Here is a 14,726-nt window from a genome sequence, read left to right on the forward strand (position 1 = left end):
GCGCGTAAGTGCGTTACCTCTTGGGTTTGAGGATTAACGCCCGAAGAGTGAGGGTTGGGACATTGGGCCCCTAATGGTAAAGGAACCCACAGATAGGAAGGTGTGTGGGTAAAAGTTTTCTGATAAGGTACCTAGGTTCAGGCACGGCAAATGTATAACTTTACTAACTCCACTGATTCGTGGACCGTGCTGAATGAGTATTGGAATGTAAATACTACCCTCTTGTGTTTGTTTGCGATAGTAATACTTGTGTTTTACATTGTACTGACAACTTGGAAACCGCGGTTGCACTAGCCTGGTCTAGGACTTAAGCCAACTCTAGCCGCCCCAAGACTTCCGCGAGGAATTTCCGGGACCGGAATATCTTGAAAGCAAGGAGTTGGCCGAACCCGTGACCAGGCTGATATCTAGGTGTAATGGGGTCCGACAAAGCATGTCTACCCGACACCCCTAGGATGTATGTTAGAAAATTGGCCAGAGTTTAGACGCCAAGCAGATTATGGAATGGTACTGTGTAAAGATAATCTGGAAAAATTCTGTACCTTAGAATGGCCAACGTTTGGGGTGGGGTGGCCCGCAGGGGGAACACTCAAACTGGAAACAGTGCAGGCTACACATAACGTTGTCACTGGGATGGGCATTGGGATCAATACCCTATATAGATATCTGGCAGGATCTCGTGGCCAATCCCCGTGGCTACGGGAATGCAGAGCACAAGCTATCAGAGCCTTATTAGCCCGCGCCCCTGTTAAAAAGCCCTGTCCCCCTTATGATACCCCCCGTCCGCCTGCCGTGCTTCCTTCTGCCCCTGACCCAATGCTTCCTCCTCCTGTATATACAGGACTCCCGGTCGTGGCAGCAGCAGCACCTCCACAGGCTCCAGCTCGCTTCCTCCCCGAAGGCGGAAGCCCCGGCCATAGTGGTAAAACCCTTGCCTGACACACAGGAGGCTGCAGGGATAGACTCGGCCATAGAGCGAGGGGATGAGCCGTCTGTTTCAGAGCACTCTGATAAGGGTGACTCAGTGGCAGACCGAGTTAAACAGAATCCTAGGACAGGCCTCAAGGCGCAGGGGACAGGGAGCTCCACGTTTGTTGCCCCTTTCGGGGACTCCCGGCAAGGCTGGCCCAGTTTTTCAGTGCCCTTTACGGGAGACTATGCTTCCTGGCGGTGATGGGGGTACTGGTGTCCTGACTATGGTATATGTCCCCTTCACCACCAGCGATCTGTATAACTGGAAACACCAGAATCCCGTTTACGGAAGACCCTGCCCCGCTGACTGCCGTATTTGAGACCTTGGTTACAGCCCATAAGCCCACCTGGGGGGATATGAGGGTTGCCCTAGATACCCTTCTTACTGCAGAAGAGAGACGCTTAGTTTTCTCCCAAGCCCGTAAGTGTTTACGAGAATCGGGGGTGCGGGAAGAGGATTTAGCTGAACGGCTCCCTACTGCACCACCCGACTGGGGACATACAGCGGCTCCAGACATAACAAAACACCATGACTATGCCGTGGCAGTGGTACAGGGAATGAAACGCTGTATTCGGAAAACCACAAATTGGGCTAAATTGTATAATGTGAGACAAGAGAAAAATGAAAATCCAGCCGCTTTTTATGAGCGCCAGCGATACCTGTAAAAGGTATACTGACCTCGATCCAGAGACTGCCAATGGAAAGCAGGTATTAATCCCCCTTTTCATTGGACAGTCCTATGAGGATATCAGAAGGAAATTACAGAAGCTAGATGGAGCTGCAGGCAAAAATATAGAGGAGCTCCTGGGGATTGCGGTGAAGGTTTATGATCGCAGGGATGACAAGGAGCAGAGGACAGGGGCTCGCAGACTGGCTATGGCTCTGAGAGAAGGAAGAGAGGAAAAGGGGGGCAAGGGAAGAGGACGCTCAGGCTCAATTGGCAGGGGAAAGGGCTCCCGGTTGGGTCGGAATCAGTGTGCCTATTGTAAGGAAGAGGGACACTGGAGAAATGAATGCCCCCGCCGACAGGTTAGAGGAGAGGGACACACGGATGGACTTCACCCGTGCCTGTTTTCTATGGTGGCACGGGGAAGGGGCTACCCTATAGGGAGGCCGGGGACCTAACGGCCCCTCCTGGCAGCACAACCCGCCAGTCTGGATCCCACGGTAAAAATTAAGGTAGAGGGCCCGATTACAGCCCTTATTGATACAGGGGCTACTCTAGTTTACTACCCCTCGACACGGCACCACGAGCCAGAGCCCAAGGGTGTGTCACGGTCCAAGGAATAGAGGGGCAGCACATTACACTAAAGAAAACCCTCCCCCTCTTAGTGAAAGTAGGGGACCGCCAAGTATCCCATCAATTTGTTTGCAGCCCTTCCTGCCCCATTGCGCTGCTAGGGCGAGACCTCCTCACTAAATTACAGGCGGAGATCTCGTTCACTAATGGGGCTATGGAGGTTAGGCTCCCAAAACAACAAGCTTCCAACTATCAGATGGCCCTACTTAATGCTGCTGTAAAACCTGCCCTAGCACACCACGGGGTTGACGAGGCTTCCCTGCCAGGCATCAATGCCAGAGTTTGGGCTGAGGAGGGAGGTCATGCCCGTGTTAAAAATGCCTCGCCGGTACACATCACCCTTAAGGAAGGGAGTTGCCCCGTCCGAGTCCGACAGTATCCCCTTAAGTTAGCCACCCAAATCGGGTTAAAACCTCTGATTCAAAAGTTTGTACAATGTGGGTGGCTAAGGGAGGGCACGTCCCCGTATAACACCCCGATAATGGGAGTGCCTAAGCCTAACGGACAATACCGGCTCGTGCAGGATCTAAGGCAGGTCAATAAGCTAATAGAGGCGCCTTATCCTGTTGTCCCAAACCCCCACACGATTCTAGGACAGATACCCAAAAGCCATGGTTGGTTCTCAGTAATAGATTTAAAAGACGCCTTCTTTCCATCCCCTTGATCAGGAATCTCAAAAGCTGTTTGCCTTTGAGTGGGAGGATCCTGACACCCATTACAAAGCCCAATACCTCTGGACTGTTGTTCCGCAGGGGCTTACCTGTGCACCGAAATTTTTGGGAGTCAGCTACGGAGGGACCTTGCTCCCTTCCTAGCTCGCCACCCTGCGTGCAACGTAGTCCAGTACTGCGATGATTTACTTTTAAGTACTGAGACAGAGCAGACTTGTAAGGAACAAACTGTAGAACTCCTTAACTTCCTGGGGCACAGGGATACAAAGCCTCTAAGGAAAAAGCACAACTGGTTAAACAGCAGGTCACTTTCCTAGGGTACCGCCTTAGTCAGGGGAGTCGAAGTTTAAGTAACGATAGAATCCAGGCTATACTCGACAGCCCTCAGCCCCAGAACCCCAGAGAATTGAGAGCTTTCCTGGGACTGACCGGCTTTTGCCGACTCTGGATCCCTGACTATGGGGGAAAAGCCAGACCCCTATATGAAGCCCTAACTAAAGAAGGTCTGCTGCATTGAAGTGGACTAAGGACAAAGAGAAAGCATTTCAAGAGCTTAAAAGAGCTTTAATTCAGCCTCCTGCTCTGGCTCTCCCAGATCCACGGAAACCATTTACCTTGTATGTCCACGAAAGAGCCGGGTAGCGTCTGGGGTCCTCTGTCAAAAGTCAGGACCGACCTGAGACCCATCGGCTATTATTCCAGAGTCTTAGATCCAGTTGCCAGGGGATGGCCAGCCTGCTTGCGGGCTGTTGCTGCAACTGCTCTCCTCGTACAGGAAGCCGAAAAGTTAACCCTTGGTGGGGACACTGAGGTTGTGGTGCCTCACGGAGTGCCCCAGATACTCGGAACAGGGCGGGGATAGACATCTGAACCCCAGTCGGCATACTAAATATGAGGTGGGACTTTACTAGCCCCGAACCTCACCTTTAAAACAGTCAGTTCTCTCAACCCAGCTACCTTACTGCCTGACCTCAGGCTCCCAGTGGTGCTGTTGATCCGACCCATGACTGTGTCGAAGTCCTGCAGCACGAGACTAAACCCCGTCCCGATCTTTCAGATTTGCCCTGGCCCAACCCTGATCTTGAGGCATATGTCGATGGTTCTAGTTATGTACTAGATGGGAAGCGGTACACAGGGGCTGCTGTGATAATTAGAAGCACAGAGGTGGTGTATCCCTTTAAACTCAGCTCCTCTCTATCCGCTCAAGCAGCAGAACTAGTTGCTCTCATCGAAGCTCTTCGCTTGGGGCTGGGAAGACCATAAATCTATACACTGACAGTTGCTATGCGTACATGGTAGTACATGCTCATGGGACCTTGTGGAAAGAAAGGGTTTCATTACAGCCTCGGGCCAAAGAATTGCCCATGGGACCCTTATCAAATTGTTGCTTGAAGCCTTAATGCTTCTCTGCGGGTCGCCGTCATCCATGTCCGTGCACATGGGAAAGCTCCTGATGCAGAGCAGCGCAAGTATAATCGTTTGGCTGATCTGGCTGCGAAGGAGGCAGCACGCAGGGGAACTGTGTGGCTTCTTTTAGTTCAGGACACTGAGGCTGAAACTCCTGTCCCCCGTTACACGACAGAGGAGGTATCCTGCGCCCAAGCTGCAGGGGCCCGGCAAACCCCCTCTGGGTGGTGGAAACTACCCGGGGGAGAAATATTCGTTCCCCGTCCGGTGCTCCAGGAGATTCTTCAATCCCTGCATAAAGAGGGACATTTAGGATCGGGAGCGATGGTTGATTTGGCTGCCCGATCCCTTAGAGCAGTGGGTATGCATACAGAAGCCCAGAGAATTGTCAATAATTGCTCTGTTTGTCAACGCACTAACCAGAAGGGATCTGGCCCCCCTGTTCCACTGGGAGGCCGACCCTGGGCTGCCTACCCTTTCAAAGGTGGCAAGTGGATTTCGCTGAAGTACCCTTGCCGAGGCTACAAATACTTGCTTGTTTTTGTTGATCAGCTTACCGGGTGGGTGGAGTGTTTCCTACCCGACACTGTCAGGCTCGAGCAGTTACTAAGGCCCTGCTACATGAAATACTTCCCAGATACCACCTCCCTGAAGTAATTGAGTCAGATCGGGGAAGTCACTTCATCTCCCAAGTGGTCCAACAGGTAGCGCAGGCCCTTGGTATCCAGTGGAAGCTGCATACTCCTTGGAGGCCACAAAGCTCAGGCCAGGTGGAAAGAATGAATAGGACTCTCAAAGATACTTTAACAAAGCTCTGTATAGAGTCTGGTTTAAAGTGGCCTGATGCCTTGCCGCTTGCGCTTACTCGCATTCGAAGGGCCCCCCGTAAGGGTCTGAGACTCTCACCCTTTGAGTTGGTTTTCGGGTTCCCTCCCCGAGTACTCATCCCCGGGTTCCGGGAAAATGTAAGCTGGGAGGTAGGGAATGACTCTTTGTGGAAACAGGTCTCTGCGCTGCAATCTGTCTTGTTTCAGCTACACCGATACGCAGCACCCTTCCAGGCCCTTCCCTTGGATCGACCCGTGCATTCGCTCCAGATCGGTGACCGGTCTTTATCAAGAAGTGGAAGCGTGATCCTCTCACAGCACGGTGGGAAGGCCCACATACTGTTTCGCCATCAGCCAAGCTGCCGCCAAGGTTCTTGGAAGCGACAAATGGACGCACTGCACGCGAGTTAAACGCTTTGTTAGCTCGGATCCAGAGGACGCCTCAACCGAAGAGGACAACAGCCTCTGCTCCCCGGCCCGGACGCCCGGGTGACACAGGTGAAGACTCTAACTGGGAGTATCACGGACTGGAGGGCTTAAAGGGACTTCTTAAAAGAAGGAAACAATGAAGTTGTTCCTCCTGTTTCTGTTTTGTTTCCTTGCTTGCTCTTATGGTTGGGAAAACAGGTTTCTGCAGTTAGAGAGATAATTGCAAGTTCCTTTAACCTCACTAACTGCTGGGTGTGCGGTGGCCCAGGGAATTGGATGAATGGCCCTGGGTAGCCCAGCCAGTGCAGCTCAAGTACTTGCTGAGTAACCTCAGCATCGTGCATAATGGCACGGAGCAATGGTCCACAGATAGTAGCCCTGGCGGCTCTATTCCGCTGGCATGGGAATCTTTTGCCTTAATCGCACCCGGCGTGGGGCCGGTATGTGGGGAAAGTAAATGTAGTTGGACCCTATCCCGGGATATGATTGCTACCATCATCCTGGCTGTCACACCTATGATTGCTCTAAATATCGAGGGCGATGGAACCATACCCATGTGAAATTAACCAATAGTAGCTGGGTCAGATGTTCCTTCCAACACCATACCGGTGAGGGTTGTAAGGCAGTGGGACTAGATGGGTTCTTTGATTCCCTCTTTCTAGCCTGTCAACGCGATAACACCACTAGTAAAAAGCATGTGATCCGGTGGTATCAGTGGGCATGGCAGCACTCTAATGGAACTCGGGTAACTCACTTCAGACACTTTTGGTCTAATACCGACAGGCCCAGGTCAGGTTGTAAGTGTGTGTGGAAAGCAGGAGCTGGAGCATGGAAATGTGAATACTGTGCTGCTGATGGGGTACCGTCCTCCGTGATGGGTGGGCCATTCGGAGGACCCCTAGGAACAGGCAACCACATATACTATGAACGACCCTTGACCCCGATACCTGGGATGGCCCTTTGCTAATGGGACTTGGGCCCTAAAGGGCCATTATTGGATCTGTGGCTCTTATGCCTATCGCAGACTTCCACCAAATTGGTCGGGGATATGTTATGTGGGGTATATTCGGCCATTGTTCTTTCTCCTGCCCCAAAACCGGGGAAACACACTAGGAATTAGAGTGTATGATGATCTCGTTAGGGAAAAGCGGTTTGTGGACTCCACTTTAACTGCCGGAAGTTCCCAGGCCTGGGGAGCTCAGGAGTGGCCCCCAGAGCGGATCATCAAACATTATGGGCCTGCCACCTGGAATCCCACCGAGCTTGTCACGGGAGCTAGGGAACCAATTTACAATCTGAACCGCATTATCAGGCTGCAAGCTATCTTGGAAATATTAACCAACCAGACAGTTGCAGCGTTAGATCTGCTGGCAGATCAGTCAACCCAAATGCGAAATGCCATCCTCCAACATCATCTAGCTCTTGATTACTTGCTGGCGGAGGAAGGCGGGCTCTGTGCAAAACTTAATGAGTCTAATTGCTGCCTGCAAATAGATGACAATGGGCAAACAGTGAAACAGTTGACCAAAGAAATGAGAAAACTCGCCCACGTCCCAGTCCAAACCTGGGGTGGGTGGGACACAGACTGGTTCACATCCTGGTTGCCACAAATGGGATGGTTTCGTAAAGGCTTTTTGCTTTTTATGCTTGTTATAGTTACCCTTATAACCTTCGCTTGCTTCACCCCCTGCTTGGTCGCTATAGTTCGACGACTGGCTACCCATGTTACCTATCAGCAAATAATGACTTTATATCGGCCAGAGGATCGGCCAAAGGAAGCAGAGGAGTGGGGAAGTTTAAGCTCTTAAAATGCTTTAAGGGGGGAAAGCTGTTAGAAAAATAGGCCAATACAAGCCTGTTAGCAAGACTAGGCCCTTAGCATAGGTAGACTCAAGGCCCTTAGCATAAGTAAAATTAAGGCCTTAAAATGCAAGCAGAGAGAAAAGCCTGTGTCAGCTATTATCAGCTTAATGCTTGGTTTGTCCTAGTTCATGCTTATCAGCAAGGCCCACGCTTGGCGTAACATATGTGCAGCTGTCTTTTTCTGCTTATGGCCAAAAGCAGTTAGCCTAATGGGTCATCTTCTCATGCATGAAGCCAAGAGTAGTTAGTATGATAATATAAGGGGTTAAAGGGGATATCTTATGTCTTCCTTACAATGATAAATGTATCCGTGCAGCTGCACTGTTATCATGATGGATGTATCCGTGACAGTTATGCATATCTTGTTCCTTTTTGATTGATATATGTATTCTATGTACTTCAATATTCCCTATAGATACATTTACAGGACCTATAGGGTCAGCCAAGTAACGCAAATAAGACGTCAACAAAGTTGTTTGTTTCGGGGTATAAAGGTAAGCCCATCCGGCCATGTAAGGTGTGTCTCTCGGCATTAGCCGACGAGAACACCCGCCAGCTGATCGATCAATAAAGCTAATGGTACTCGTCTTCCTGTTTCCGTGCTTCCTTGGCGTAATTGGGTAAGCTCCAGGAGAATCGGGCCCTTTGGCTAACAAGGGAGAGGGAGTTTGTTGTTACAGAGGATCGGAGAGGGACTTGGGACCCTGGCTGATGGCCTGGAGGATGGAGACCCCAGCGACTGGTGACCTGGGTGACCCGGACACCCAGCTCAGGAGTCACAGCCAGTTCTGGCCAGTGAGAGGACAATGGGCTGCGGGGAGAGGACCCCGTGACCAACCTGTTCCAGCCAGAGGGGGCAGAGGGGAGGAGGCCCAGGCAACCCTGTTTACCTGGAGAAAAGACAATGGACAGAGGTGGGGCCTGGGGCCCGGGATATCGGAGGCCCAGCTGGGAAGCAGGGGGGCTCTGGGCTGGCGAGGGGAAGCAGGCAGAGCCCACCTGGCTGCAAGGGGACTGGGATGTGCTGTTACTGTGAGAGGCCAGGCCTGAGGCCCTGAGAGTTTCCTGTGCTGTGTTCAACTCTCAATAAACCCTCCTGTTTTATGCTGGCTGAGGGTCACCCGGCTAGAGAACAGGGGGCATCAACCCCTTCGGGGGTGAGGAGGCCCAGGGGGTCCAGAGCGCATGGACTCCCTGAGGGGGCCCACGGCGAGAGACAGACGTGCTAAGGCTCAGAGAGGTGCGGCTCCAGGAGGTGGAGGGGCCTGACTCCGAGAGAGAGTGGACCTCGAGAAGGGCTGTCGACTGAAAGGGGCACCCCACAGACCGCACGGGCCAAGAGTGGGCACGATCTGTGAGTCCGTGACAGGCAGTGACATCACAAAGGCCTTTGCAGGACCTCAGACTATTGGTCAAAGGTGGTGGGGAGGTGGTGACCTCACAGACAGATGCTGACATCAGCCAGGCAGGACAGGGCGAGGGGCCAGGGAAACCTCAGAGACCCTGTGGCTTTGCTTCAGCAAGTCTCCTTCTCCAGGTCTCTCTTTGAGGACTGAGAGAGTATTCGGGTTCACGGACATGAGTGCCAGGAGGAACCTCTTTCGAGTTTTCTCCTTCCCTTTTCCTGATTTTACTAGAAAACAGCCGTCCCTGTTTAGAAGGTAAGAGCCTACTCTAGGAAGGGGTGTCCTGGGGTGTCACAGTTCGATGCCGGTGCCCCCATGTAAGGAAGTTCCCGCCACCCTGCTCTGTGTTCGCAGTGGGAGAGAGCAGCATCCACGGCAGTGATTTGCTCCTGGCTGCTGGAGCAGAGCAGCAGGCTCAGCTGTCAGAACTTCCCGGAGTGATGAAAGGAGGGCCCCATGGCTCTGTAGCAGGAATGCAGGGCAGGCGAGTTCACAGAGGGCATAGTGGGATACTGGAGGAGGCCAGTTATGGTGATATAATGAACAGCAGCGTCTACACTGACACTCTGTCACTTTAAGTTTGCTGCAAAAAGCTCATCGAAGTGGTTTTATTTGGTCACCAAAACAGGGCAGTTTTGTCACCAGATGTGGCATTGCAGTGCCAACTGAGGGAGCATAGTGTGTTTTTCACACACCTGAGCAATATAATTCTGCTGAAATAACTTTGTAGTGCAGACCTGGCCAAAGATTCATACACACACAGAGCTTGCAAGAAAACCTCACCTGCTGCTCTGCTTTGTGGGGCCCAGGTGGGGATGCAGGAGTCAGGTGTGAGCAGACACTCTACTTTAGCCACAGGCAGGCACCATGGTTTAGCTGGTTAAAGTACCTGTTTTGTAAACAGGAGATGCTGGGTTCAACTCCCAGTGGTGCCTTGTTGAGATGCTTTTAGAGCACCTGGTATTAGCTACTGTCAGAAGATAAAATACAGAGCTAGATGGACCTTTGGTCTAGCCCAGTGTGGTTTTTCTTATGGTTTAAATTACACTCACTGGCACTGATAATAGAGTTACTGAAAGTTTGGGAGTTAAGAGCTGATAGGTCAGTGGTCCAAGCCCCTTGCAGGTGGTCCTCCCTCTGGGACAGGGGCAGGTCTGAGCTATCGCACCAAATGCTCATTATGGCTTCCAGAATCTGTGGGCAGCTCATTTAGTTTACACACAGGGTTGAGTCCTTGATTCACACATCAAGGATAACAACACTTTGTTTCTCCTGCCCCAATAACATGGAGACTGGGAATCCAACACCAGCCACCAGTGATCATTTCGGCAAGCAACCCAACCTATTTCCAACATACTGTGAAATCCACATGCAGACTCATACACGAAACCTTGCAAGAAAATCTTCCTGAGGGGGTCTGAAGCACCTGCTGCTGGAGGGAAGGAGGGAGCCGTGGGTTGGGATTGAGGAGCAGCATGAGGAGGGGGGTCTGTGGGTTGGGATTGAGGGGCACTGGGAATAGGAGGGGGCTGTGGGTTGGGATTGAGGGGCACTGGGAATAGGAGGGGGCTGTGGGTTGGGACAGAGGAGAAGGGTGAAGAGGAGCAGGCTCCAGTTGGGAGTGAGGAGCAGTGAGCATAGGAGGGACTGAGGGTTGGGTCTGAGGGGCACTGGGAAAAGAGGGGACATGGGTTTGGGCTGAAGGGCATCTTCATTTGGGGATCCAGCAGGACAGGGGAAGGCAGCAGGTGATTCTAATTCCTTAGGGATATTCTGTGTGTTTGTCTGTGTGTGTGTGTGTGCAGGGGAGGAACATGCTCTATGCCCAGAGGCCTTTATTCCTCCAGGCTGCAAGGACAGAGGGGATGTCAAGGAGTTGTTCCTTCAATCCCCCCCACACAAAGGCCCTTCTTAGGAAAGGAAAATCCTGAAGAGAAAGAGTAACACCAAAGAAGAATCCAGAAAGTCAGATTTTTACAATCATACTGAGAAGTTTATCACCTGACCAGGGACTTGAACCCTGGACCCTCAGATTAAAAGTCTGATGCTCTGCCAACTGAGCTAGCCAGGCTCACATAGGAAAAGTGCAAGTTGGTGCAGAGGTGAAGCTAGTCAAGATAAATCTAGCAGGAAACAATTGGGGAAACCTGCTGCTCTCTCTCTCTTCCCAGCCCTGGCCTGGCCTGGTATTAGTGCTGGTTAAAAAGAGGGGAAAATATCGGCATCTACCAGCCTCTCATAGCTGTACAAGACTCAGGCACAATACAGAGGTGCCCATCTGCAAGTGCCGAATGGTTGGATTGGCTAATGCAACCTGTAGACGTCCAGGGCACACTGGGATATCGAGCCGAGTGTCCATCACCATCATCATTTCGAAGGGATAATGATAATGGTAGCAAGGTTCACAACTGACTCAGCAGTTGCATACAAAGGTGCATGTTTGGCAGTTACATTGGGAAATTCTGGCTCCTTCTCAGGCTCAGGTTGGCCACCCCGGTCTAGATGTAGAAGTTACAACATTTAAACTTGAAAGAGGGGCCAATTTCCCATCATTTCCCACCTTTACATCCAAACACAATGACTTTCTGAATGAACCTTCCTCGTTCAGCCAGAAGATCTTGGGGTGGTTGTAGGAGTCACTGGATAAAATTCTCTGGACTCTGTTCTGAATCAGGTCAGAGCAGAGGTCCCTAGTGATCTAGTCTGCCTGTAAAATCTATATATCAACACCAAATATGGTGTGAAATTAATCCTCAGAAATGGCTGTTCTCACCCAGACCCCAGCAAAGGGCTCTCCAAGGAAGGGGGCTGTTGAGGAAGGAAAGATGAAAGATGTCCTCTCCTGGAGGGACTGGGCTCTGCGCTTTGGACAGAAAGGAGGGGAAGGAAATGGTCACACGATGGCAGCAGAACCTAAGAAATGAAACACAACAGGCTTCTGAGCACGTTGCTTCTGAACAGTGAATGAACCTGACTCCGGATCATGAAAAGCCAAAAGCCGTTTCTTTCTATGCCCGGGAGAAAAGAGTTCCAATCATTCCTGCCTGTTTACTTTTGAATTATTTTACATTATAAAGAAAATTGTAACAAAATTAGTCTGAACTTGAGCTGCCTGTTATTAAAAGCTGGTTCCCAATTCAGTTGCAACTGCCCTGCTAGAAACACCCCAGGTCCCTGCTCACCCCAGGAACAGGAAAGAGAAACCCCACTGGGCACTGTCCTTGGCTCCAGGCTGCGGTCCCGGGGTGCGGGTGGGGACTGATTGTTTGCTGCTGGGGAGGGAGCCAGTAGAGGCCTCTGGTGCTCTGCTCCTAGCATCTGCCTGGCCCAGGCTGTCCTCTGCCTCCGCTGCTGCTCCCGGCCTGCTCTAGAGTCAAACACGCAGGCCCCCAGGGGAACAGAGGCTGGGACAGGGCAGCAGCCTGGGCTGGGCTGGGCTGGGAAGATGCTGGGAGTTCTGCCCTGAGAACTGGCCTGGCTCCCTTCTCAACAGCAAACAAATCAATTCCACGTCCTCCCCAGAAAAACCAGCCTGGAGCCAAGGGCAGCAGGGGACGATTCCTCCAGTTCCCACTGAGGCAGGAGAGAACCCAGGGTGTTTCTAGCAGAGCTTATGGAACTGACGTGGGGAAACCAGCCTTTAACAACAGGCAGTTCCAGTTTAAGCTCAGTGTTTTTAACAATTTTTACAACATTAAATAACCCTTCAATCATAGTGTCACCATCCGTAACATTGCTTCAGCCTTACAGGTTCCCAAGTGCAAAACTAAACATCTCTTCAAAGACAAGGGAGTGGAGCTCAGTCAGTGTTCAGAGTCATCCCACATAAAAGAACCATGTTGTGGTACATACTGGCCCCATCATGTGCCATCGCCTTTCCTCCTCTCTGTTAAAAGTTTTAGTATTTTGCACAGAAACCTTCTTCCTCAGGAGAGACTTGGGAACCAGGGCTGCCAGCCAGACAAAAACTTTTAAGAGGAGGCGTAACCTGTCAAAAATGATCTCCTTCTTCAGTTCAGTGACACCTTGAAATGTTACTTGTCCCGGCAGAGCTGGAGGATTGAAAGCCGCTACATCAAACCCTGTGTAGCTCACAGGAATGGACATAAACACTCCCTGGTATCTGAAGAGATGTTTAGTTTTACCCTTGGTAAACTACAAGACTAAAGGGAAAGGCAGTGGTGCCAAATATATAGAGTGAAACACGAAACAATCGTCATAGTTATGCCCATAGTGACTGCAAAATTTTTCTATATACTTCTTATTATTTTCTCTGGTATCTAGACATTGACTAGACCTTGACCAAGAAATTTGGCTCTTGATAAAATAATCAACTATCCCTGGTTAATGGAATGGACGAGAAATCCTTTGTGGTCTCTCCACGCAGGTTCAAATCCTGCCAGCTACAGCTGCAGTATATTGTCATTACTGTTGTCTTAGTGCCTGAGCATCCACAGAGCCAAACTGGGGCCAGATCTAGGGTACGTCTACACTACGGGATTATTCCGAATTTGCATAAACCGGTTTTGTAAAACAGAATTTATAAAATCGGGTGGAGCGCGGCCATACTAAGCACATTAAATCGGTGGTGTGCGCCCATGGTCCGTGGCTAGCGTCGATTTCTGAGCGTTGCACTGTGGGTAGCTATTCCTAGCTATCCCATAGTTCCCGCAGCCTCCCGCCCCTTGGAACTTCCGGGTTGAGATCCCAGTGCCTGATGGGGCAAAAATCATTGTCGCTGGTGGTTCTGGGTAAATGTCGCCAGTCACTCCTTCGTCTGGGAAAGCAACGGCAGACAAGCATTTTGTGCCTTTTTCCCTGGATTGCCCTGGCAGATGCCATAGCATGGCAATCATGGAGCTTGTTTTGCCGCTTGTGACTCTCACCGTATGTGTACTAGATGCCGCCACAGAGGCGATTCAGCAGCGCTACACAGAAGCATGCTTTTGCTTTTGCATGACAGCAGAGATGGTTACTAGCCATATTGCACCATCCAAACCCTTCCATAAATTGGAACTGAGGATGATCATGGCTACCAGTCCTTTGTACCATTTGTTGCTAGTGCCCCTGGCCCATCAGCCAGGGGCGCAAAGCCAAGATTGGTTACTAGCCATATTGCACCTTCCATCGTTTTGTACCATTAGCTGTTGTCATAAGTGCCCTGGCCGATCAGCCAGGGGCGCAAAAGCAAAATTGGGAATGACTCCTGAGTCAATCCTCCTTTTGGTATCTAAAAATAGAATCAGTGCTGCCTAATAGAGGCAAGTGTACTAGAGAACCACCGTATCATAGAACCAGAGAGCACAGCTGCTCTGTGTCAGAGCCTGCAGAAATTATGATCTGTATGCTATTCACAGGGGGTGCTCCTGTAACAACCCCACCTGTTGATTCCGTTCTTCCCCAGCCTTTCTTGGCTACCGTAGCATTGTCCCCACTTGTGTGATGAATTAATAAAGAATGCAGGAATAAGACACACTGACTTGTTAGTGAGAAATGAGTGGAAGGCAGCCTCCAGCTGCTATGATAGTCCAGACAGGACATTAAGCAGTGTATAGGAGAGAAGCCCAGCATCCCACTGCTAGTCCAGGGGCAACTGAATCTTTTCTTTACACATGAAGGGTGGGGGCTGATGGAGCTCAGCCCCCTGTTGCTATGATGAGGATGGTTACCAGCCATATTGCACCATCCATCCACCAGAAAAAAATTAGGCCAATAGGCTGATGATGAGGATGGATTTCAGCTTTTTGCACGATCAGCCGCCCATGGCGGGGAGCAAGGATGCTGGTGTTGAGTGCTGCACTATCGCGCCTATCTGCAGCATTCAGTAAAGATAGGGTGACATGTAAAAGA

At 50.9% G+C, this 14,726-nt stretch overlaps 2 non-coding genes across 2 annotated transcripts; one reads left to right on the plus strand and one right to left on the minus strand.

The window, feature by feature from the left end:
• Nucleotides 1–9,737: 9,737 nt before the first annotated feature.
• Nucleotides 9,738–9,811, plus strand: TRNAT-UGU. Its single transcript has one exon. It is a non-coding gene; the product is annotated as a tRNA-Thr (tRNA).
• Nucleotides 9,812–10,874: 1,063 nt separating this feature from the next.
• Nucleotides 10,875–10,947, minus strand: TRNAK-UUU. Its single transcript has one exon. It is a non-coding gene; the product is annotated as a tRNA-Lys (tRNA).
• Nucleotides 10,948–14,726: the final 3,779 nt, after the last annotated feature.

Source organism: Mauremys reevesii, linkage group 17, assembly GCF_016161935.1.
Source record: "Mauremys reevesii isolate NIE-2019 linkage group 17, ASM1616193v1, whole genome shotgun sequence".
Lineage (NCBI taxonomy): Eukaryota > Metazoa > Chordata > Testudines > Geoemydidae > Mauremys > Mauremys reevesii.